Source organism: Pelophylax lessonae (genome assembly GCF_965119305.1).
Source record: "Pelophylax lessonae genome assembly, chromosome: 1".
Classification (NCBI taxonomy): Eukaryota; Metazoa; Chordata; class Amphibia; order Anura; family Ranidae; genus Pelophylax; species Pelophylax lessonae.
The window spans coordinates 372,317,895-372,326,999 of NC_138768.1; the positions used below are offsets into that span (position 1 = coordinate 372,317,895).

General features: G+C 41.3%; 1 protein-coding gene across 1 annotated transcript in view; it reads right to left on the minus strand.

Moving 5' to 3' along the window:
* Positions 1-8,896, minus strand: part of TJP2 (tight junction protein 2) — a 186,385-nt gene extending 177,489 nt beyond the window's left edge. Inside the window, exon 1 of the mRNA XM_082243994.1 lies at positions 8,680-8,896. The gene's annotated coding sequence lies outside the window, so the exon portion shown is untranslated. The remainder of the gene's footprint in view (positions 1-8,679) is intronic.
* Positions 8,897-9,105: the final 209 nt, after the last annotated feature.

Genomic DNA, 9,105 nt, shown 5'->3' on the forward strand with positions numbered 1-9,105 from the left:
CACGCATCGATAGTTGGCCGTGAATTTTCGGACAACGTCTGATCGGCAGATTTTCGGCTTGTTAGTATGATGCTTTCGACAACCGACTCCCACTTTTCGGCCAAACAAAATCTGGTGTGCAGGCTATAAAATTTTTGTTGGCCGTCAACAGAACGGCCGATTTTCCGTCAGTCAGTACAGATTTCGGCAGACAAAAATCAGATGAGCAAGACTGGGCATGCTCAGAGAAGAAAAAACACACGGAAAGTAAACCAACACATGACATCATTTAGTGATAATGCCATCAGATAGCAGCAATCTGAGCATATGAGTTAGTATTGAACATGCCAATCCTAGAATTTGCTAACATAGAAAATTATTGGAAGGTTGGGAAGGAAGGATTTTCCGGCACATAAATTCTTAAAAAAGTAATAATTTTACTCAAATTCCATGACATAAACATAATACTAAAGAAAAAACACATAAACACCAACAAGACATGAAAATGCTAATTAAAATTGACTGAAACCATAATAGGCTAAAAACAGTCAAAGTGAGTAACATGCAGCAGTTCTACTCGATATAATCATGCATAATAGAATGCTATTGGTCACAATTTGCGACTATATGTACATTTATATAATACTTAAAGAATGGTGACAAAAAGTAGTAGTTCGATTGCTCAAATTGCTCTACATGTTTCGCCTCATAAAGAAGCTTCGTCTGGAGCCTGTTTGTAATCAGAATGGATAATTCTATATGGAATAGAAACATATATGATTATCAAAAATACAAGTGATTTGCACAGTTGTGTCATAATAATAGACAAAAATTGAAGTTGAAGAACTAAATGCATATTCATGGTAACGTATCCATTCACTGGTTGGGTAAATGCAAGTCAAGCGGGCGGTGAAACCCCGTGGGCGCAACGGGCAATGCACCCCGGAAGTCACCCATATGAACATATGTGGGGGACCACACAATAACACTTCATATATTAAGATGTAAGAAAGATAGTACAAATGCCAATAGGTAGCTAGGTTTATACATACCTGTATATTTATTCTGCAGGACAAACGTCACCGCAAAGGCATGGTAGTGAATAACGAAGGGACATTCATGGATAGGTATAGAGCTCGATATAAAAAGGGAAGAGATTAGCCCAGGGTTAGTAAAGCCTGGGGGCCACCTAAGTAAGGACATAATAGCATAACCATTAGTACTACTAGTAGGTATCATATATAGTTAGAAAGACTATAGGAAACTATGGAGCGAAAGATGAGTTTCCAGGTGAGTCGTGAAAAGATACCAATATACACCTCTCAAAGCACCGTGTGGAGACATGCAATAGGATAAAAAGAAAATATACTTAATTAATGTAGAGTGCCAACAGGGGGCCTCATGTCTTACCAAACATAGCAATATGAAGGCATATCTCCATACAGTTGATGGAAAAAAGGAGGCCAGCTAAATATACCAGCAGATGTTGGTGTATCAATGTCCTGGGGTAGACATTAATAAGATAGTATTTAGAGTATATTCTATAAATTTAGAATGGTGAATATTAAAATGGCATAGGGTAGGGAACCGCCACCATACTGAGGCCAGTGTGCATGGCCTCTTTATAGTGTGGACCCCGAGCGGCTCGTCTCATGACGTCACCGCTCCGGCCACACCCTCCGACGTAACCACGCGATCACCCGAGCGACCCGAAGGTCGCGTCGGTAAACGCAGGTACATATGGCGGGAACAGGCGTGTGTGCAGGACATTAATGTCCCTACATCCGCCTGTTATGCCGCAGGAAGTCCGCACCGGAAGTGCGTCACATCACTGCGGCTTGTCTGGCCGCACATATGTCAACATGCTCGTTAATTTCAAATTGAATGTATTCACATTGAGTGCTGTAATTAACTCATCAAGCATGGGTTTGGGCCCTGTCCATACTACAAATATGTCATCTATGTATCGTAGCCATACGGCTACATGGATGAAGTATTCGGATAAGACGTCATCGGACGTAATATGTCGTTCCCACCCTCCCAGGTACAGGTTTGCGTAAGCCGGTGCGCAACAAGTGCCCATGGCCACGCCCTGTACCTGGAGGTAGTGGGAACCATTGAAAACAAAACAATTATGTCTAAGAATATAAGAAAGTAGTTGTAACACAAATTCACAAAAGGGCCAGGTTCGATGGTTCTGTTCATATAGAAAGGTACGTATCGTCTCGATGCCCTGCTCGTGAGGGATGCTAGAGTATAGTGCCTCAACATCCAAGGTCACGAGCAGGGCATTGAGAGGAACGACCATATCATTCAGTGTTTTGAGAAAATCAGATGTATCCTTGATGTAAGATGGAAGGCTGATTACATGTGGTAATAAAAAAAAAATCAATATATCTACTAGCATTCTCCGTCAGACTCCCAATGCCCGAGACAATGGGTCGACCAGGTGGAGATGTAAGATTTTTGTGTGTTTTGGGTAAGGCGTAAAAAGTTGCTTGTCTGGGAAAACGGTTATTCAAAAAGTTATATGTATCTTTGAGAGGTGTATATTGGTATCTTTTCACGACTCACCTGGAAACTCATCTTTCGCTCCATAGTTTCCTATAGTCTTTCTAACTATATATGATACCTACTAGTAGTACTAATGGTTATGCTATTATGTCCTTACTTAGGTGGCCCCCAGGCTTTACTAACCCTGGGCTAATCTCTTCCCTTTTTATATCGAGCTCTATACCTATCCATGAATGTCCCTTCGTTATTCACTACCATGCCTTTGTGGTGACGTTTGTCCTGCAGAATAAATATACAGGTATGTATAAACCCAGCTACCTATTGGCATTTGTACTATCTTTCTTACATCTTAATATATGAAGTGTTATTGTGTGGTCCCCCACATATGTTCATATGGGTGACTTCCGGGTTGCATTGCCCGTTGCGCCCACGGGGTTTCACCGCCCGCTTGACTTGCATTTACCCAACCAGTGAATGGATACGTTACCATGAATATGCATTTAGTTCTTCAACTTCAATTTTTGTCTATTATTATGACACAACTGTGCAAATCACTTGTATTTTTGATAATCATATATGTTTCTATTCCATATAGAATTATCCATTCTGATTACAAACAGGCTCCAGATGAAGCTTCTTTATGAGGCGAAACATGTAGAGCAATTTGAGCAATCGAACTACTACTTTTTGTCACCATTCTTTAAGTATTATATAAATGTACATATAGTCACAAATTGTTACCAATAGCATTCTATTATGCATGATTATATCGAGTAGAACTGCTGCATGTTACTCACTTTGACTGTTTTTAGCCTATTATGGTTTCAGTCAATTTTAATTAGCATTTTCATGTCTTGTTGGTGTTTATGTGTTTTTTCTTTAGTATTAAGTTTATGTCATGGAATTTGAATAAAATTATTACTTTTTTAAGAATTTATGTGCCGGAAAATCCTTCCTTCCCAACCTTCCAATAATTTTCTATGTTAACACATGACATCACTTCTGAAGTTGGTTTTTGTTGGCCGATAAAATTTGTGTGCAGTCTAGAGCACATTTCAACCAACACAACAATACTGGACAAAAGACGGCCGATCGGTCGGCCGATAATCGTTGCGTGTGTACGAGGCATTAGTCAGCTTCCGATAACATGCTGGACCTAACCTCGGACCTGCCCCTGGCGGCTCTATGTTCATGATTTTGCAGCCTCCTGGGAGATGTGATCTAAGGACAAGATGCCCCGGCTGCTCTATGTGCCTGATGATGCAGCCCCTTGGGAGATGTGATGTAAGGACAAGATAAGATACATGTCATTCTGGCCTAGGTCAAAATGGCGGTAAGGAGAGGAGTCAAAGGGGAAAAAAAAAGAAAAAACCCAGAAAAAAGGGGGGGGGGGGTAATGTTTAAACAGAACTAATTTACTTTTTCCCTTTTTGGGAGCTAGTTTAACTTTAAAAAAAAAAAAAGGTTTGGCATGTTATATTTTTTCGCACACGAATGTGCGCACATAAACACACACAAACATTTAAAAAACAATAGCCTAAAAAACTAACCACAAATGCAACAAAAATGCAGTGTAAATGCGTTACTAACGCATTACAAATGCATGTAACTGCGCATGTGGAACTGCACACTGAATAATGGGATATCTGTGTAAATGGGCCCTAAGACTCATGTAAGATGGGTGACCTTGCCACTAATGATCCTGGTGATTGTGATTTGTCAAAATCGCAAGCAGCAGGATTGCTGAGAGGCTGTCTGTCCTTAGCAATTCCCCCCTCCCGCAGTGTTCTGGTCAGCAACAGAGTGACATCTCATGTACTTAGTTAAGAGGTATTTAAAAACACAAACATTTTACATATCTTTGTTTCAAATATAAACATTTGACCACTATCACTTAGGCTCCATTCACACCTGGGCGTTTTTGTTTCAGGCGTTTTTTCAGGCGTTTTTTGTGCAGGCGTTTTTAGATTGAATAGAGAACAATGGAAAACGCCTGTAATCTGCCCAAAAAGAAGCTCATGTACTTTTTTGAGCGTTGGGCGTTTTGCTTCAGGCGTTAAAACGCTCAGATGTGAACAGAGGCCATTTAAATGAATGGGATTTTACTTGTTGGGCGTTTTGGAAACGTTTTTTTTGAGCGTTTTTGTAGCTGAAAACACCCAGGTGTGAATGGAGCCTTAGTTGAATTCCAGGCTAAGGCTGGCCATACATTATACAATTTTCTAGTACAATTTTCCTTTAGATTTAGCAAAGCCATATAATATAGGGTCAAACCTGAACACTTTCAATTTGAATGCAACCAGGCAGGCCCTTGCACTACATAGGTGTAGGTAAATCTAAAGGAAATTGAATAAGAAAATTGTACAGTATAATGCTGGCCATACACTAGCCGAAAGATCTTTCGAAAATCTGTCATTTGGTCCAGTCGTTTTTCATCCAGTTAATGGGCACAAATAGAAAATCGTTTTTAACTTTTCAGAGCCAAAAAAAATCGAAGGGACAGTTTTGAAAATCTGTCGGCGGAACGATAAACTAACGATAAATTGAAAGGTTGATGTGTTTCTCGGCCGACCTGTTTGCACTAGGCATATGTGACAAACTGAATTCATTTATGTCCATTGAATGACTTATCATTCGAAATTCAGTCATTTCATGATGGCACAATCGTCTGCTCATACGGCCAATTTTTCGTTTTTCGAAAATGAGTTTGCCCGATATTTCGGCTAGTGTATGGCCTGCTTTACTAGTCCTAAAAATGCTTCCTTCCTGCTCCTAACACTTATACTGACTAACCAGTATAAGAAGGATCTCTATAATTACCTTATTTTCAGCCCACTCTGGTCCAGTCGTGATCTGGCTCCCCTGTGTCAGCCAGCAGTGGCTGCAGGGGAAGAGAAGCGAGTGCCAACAATGGATGGGCCATAGGACCTTTTGGGGATGCCCTATTTTTCATCCGTCAAAAAAACGGATCGGACGAAAAACGGATGTAAACTTACAAACGGTCCCTTTTTCATCCGTTTTTGCATTGGTAGTGGATGTAAAAAAAATGGATGAAAAACGGATGAAAAACTGATACAATTTGACATGACTGAACCGATAAACTGATTGGACCGGACCGTATGTGTGAAAGGGGCCTTACAAATGTTAATCACCTTAGGTGTTAGAAGACGGGAGGGAGTATTTGTAGGATTTGTTAGGTTTGGCGGGAATTCTACTTATTTGGAGTGAAATTGAAACCCAGTTGAAATGTTAGTCATAACAAATGAAAGTCAGAACCGGTTTTATGAAATATCTATTTCATATTTTTTACACTAACAAATACTGTAAATCCCTGAAACATTACTCACCTGTAAGATTATAAAGTTTCTAAATTCTAAAAAGTTTAAACATTTTTTAAATACCCGATCATTACGTTTGTAAGCCCTTGTTTGCCTGTAGTCATTAAAAACCCATGGTTGTGGCATTAGCAAGTAGACGGCACATAGGTGAAAAGCTTTATCTGTGTTCTCTCTCAACTTCCTGATTCTAAGGCCTCATGCACACAGAACGTTATCAAAACGTCAGTAGAAAGCTGTAGCTGTAGGAGTTTTTCCGCTTTTTTGCAGTAGCGTTTTTCTGCATTTTTTTTAGCTTTTTTTAGCTGTAGCATTTTATAAAAATCTTTTTAGCAAAACAATACTCCCACAAAAGCTTATGGCTCTAAAACATTGACAGATGAATAGCTGAATAGCTGCGTTTTTCAGCATTTTTTGGCATTTTTCAGAGTTAGAGCATTTTTACAGTTGAAAAATGCCTCTTAAAACCCACTAGTTCTGGGGTTTTTTTCCAGCCAGAAAATGCCCCTGCCAAAAATTGCTGATAACAGCCTATGTGTGCATGGACGCATAGGATAACATGCTGGGGAGTTTACTGGTTGCAGAAAAAAAAAAAAATGTCTGATGCCAAACCAGCAGGTGTAAAAACATCCAGTGTGCATGAGGCCTAATGCCTCATACACACGCATCGATAGTTGGCCGTGAATTTTCGGCCAACGTCCGATCGGCCGATTTTCGGACTTGTTAGTATAATGCTTTCGACAACCGACTCCGACTTTTCAGCCGAACAAAATCTGGTGTGCAGGCTATAAAATTTTTGTTGGCTGCCAACAGAACGGCCGATTTTCCGTCAGTCAGTACAGATTTCGGCAGACAAAAATCTGATGAGCAAGACTGGGCATGCTCAGAGAAGAAAAAACACACGGAAAGTAAACCAGAACATGACATCACTTCTGAAGTTGGTTTTTGTTGGCCGAGAAAATTCATGTGCAGTGTAGAGCACATTTCAACCAACACAACAACACTGGACAAAAGATGGCCGATCGGTCGGCCGATAATCGTTGCGTGTGTACGAGGCATAAGGGTCCTTTCATACGGAACAGAGTCCGTTCTGCTCAGCGGGGGGATTTATCCGCCGATCCCCGCTGAGCAGGTGGATGGCAGCTCCGTCTCTGTTCTGTGTGCAGAGATGGAGCTGTCAAATCCCCGCTGTCCTCTGTGGGGAGATCGGATGAGAACGGACCGCCTGTCCGTTCTCATCCGATCCCATCCGATCCGCCAGATGGATGGAAAATAGGGTTTCCATCCATCCAGATTTTACAGGCAGGATCGGAATCGGATAGCAGCGGATGTCAGCGGAGATGTCTCTGCTGACATCTGCTGCTCCATAGGAATGCATGGAGCATCTGATCAGGTCCACCTGAAAAACTGACAGGCGGATTAGATCGCCTGTGTGAAAAGGTGCCTAAAAGTTGTAATATTGTGGTCGATGCCTGTAGTCATGAAAACCAGGGCTTTTTTTCAGCGGGAACGCGGGGGAACGCAGTTCCGGCACCTCCATTACTGAATGTATGTAATGGCAAGGAGTGCTGGGTTGTGCTACACTGTCTATTGATGCTGGCTGCTGAGGAACCTATTGTTGCTGGAGGGGATCTATTCCTGCAGGAGGATTTATTGCTGCTGGGAATATCTAATGTGGCTGCTGGGGGATCTATTGTCTCTGGAAGAGATCTCGTTTTGCAGGGGGGTCTATTGTTGCTGGGGCGGGTTTTATGTTGCTGAGGGGTCAGTTGTTGCTGGGAGGGATCTACTATTTAGGCAGCAGTCATTGATGCTGGCTACTGGGAGATCTGTTGTTGCTGCTGAGGGCTCATTGTTTCTGGCTTGATCTATTGTTGCTGGAGGGTCTATTGTTGTTGGCTGCATGGGATCTATTTTACTTCTTTTTTGTTATCATTAACAAATTCCATACAAATTACTTAGTACCACAAATGTTACTTTGTTCTGTATTTTCTAAAAGGGATGGTACTGGGAGGTGGATAGAGGGTGGAACCAAGGAACGGTTCGCGGATGGTACTGGGAGGTGGATAGAGGGTGGAACCAAGGAACGGTTCGCGGAGGTAGGTAGGGGCGGAGACAAGGGGTAAGTCCAAAAGAGGGAGTTCCTGCACCTATAATCTGAGAAAAAAAGCCCTGTGAAAAACCCATGGTTGTGGCATTAGTAAGTAGACGTCACATGGGTGAAAAGCTTTATCTGTGTTCTCTCTCAACTTCCTGATTCTAAAAGTTGTAATGTTGTTGTCGATAGGAACTTTCCTGATTGAAGTTATTTTTAGTAAGTGAAATTTTAAACGTGTTCCCAAAACACATTGCTGTCATTAAACTGAATTTAGCACTCATGCTTATTATTTGGATTCAAGAAGCACAACCTTAATGTTTAAATCCTGTTGAGAATATCAGTGAGCTTAGCAGAGGATTCTTGTACGGCTGCATGCTGGGACTTGCTTAGTTATGTGGATAGACCAGTTGACTTCAGAGATTAGTTTACAAATGGCATATTATCCTTCATTTCCTTTAAAAATATCAGTAGCTCAAGAAGTTATCAGTTACATTTCAGTAAAAAAAAAAAGAGTTAACATGTGAAGACAATTGTTATGGAGGCGTTCATTTTCTGTGCCTGACACTGTGTCAATGACACTGTTCCTATTTTCATAAATCACATTCAAACTACGGTGAAAGGAAAAGCTAAGCGAAAGGTAGGAATATAAGCTTAAAATCCCAGCCGTCCTTTTACTGCGTCTACAAACAACCCCACAATACAGTTTGGACTGTGTGCTGTAACCTGAAGCCATGTTGACAGGCTTGCACTCACCTGGCAGTTCCTGAAAGTGTGCAAGGTGTGTGATGACAAGCGAAAGGACCGATCCAGTGTATTATGTGTGAGCAGCAAACAATCCTGACATGTTTTCCAGAGATTCCTTTTTCTTTTGTAGAAGATTCCTTAGGGAGAATGGAGACTTTTAAGGTTGGGCTGGAAAGGGTGTGTGCCGCCTTGGAGCAGCCAGGGTGGAGAATGAAAAGCAGGAAGCTTCCTGTTTGCAGAACAGTGTATGGGAGCCAGTATAGAGTGTGTGCTAAGGGGAGGTGTTTATGGGTCATAGGTATCACTCTTCTCACTCTCAGGGAACTTCATAATAAAAGACCGAAACAAACGGCTTGTATACTATCAGCTCTACTCATCTGAATTACTCATTATTTACACGGAAAATAAAAAGAATTCATGAAACTTTGTATTTGC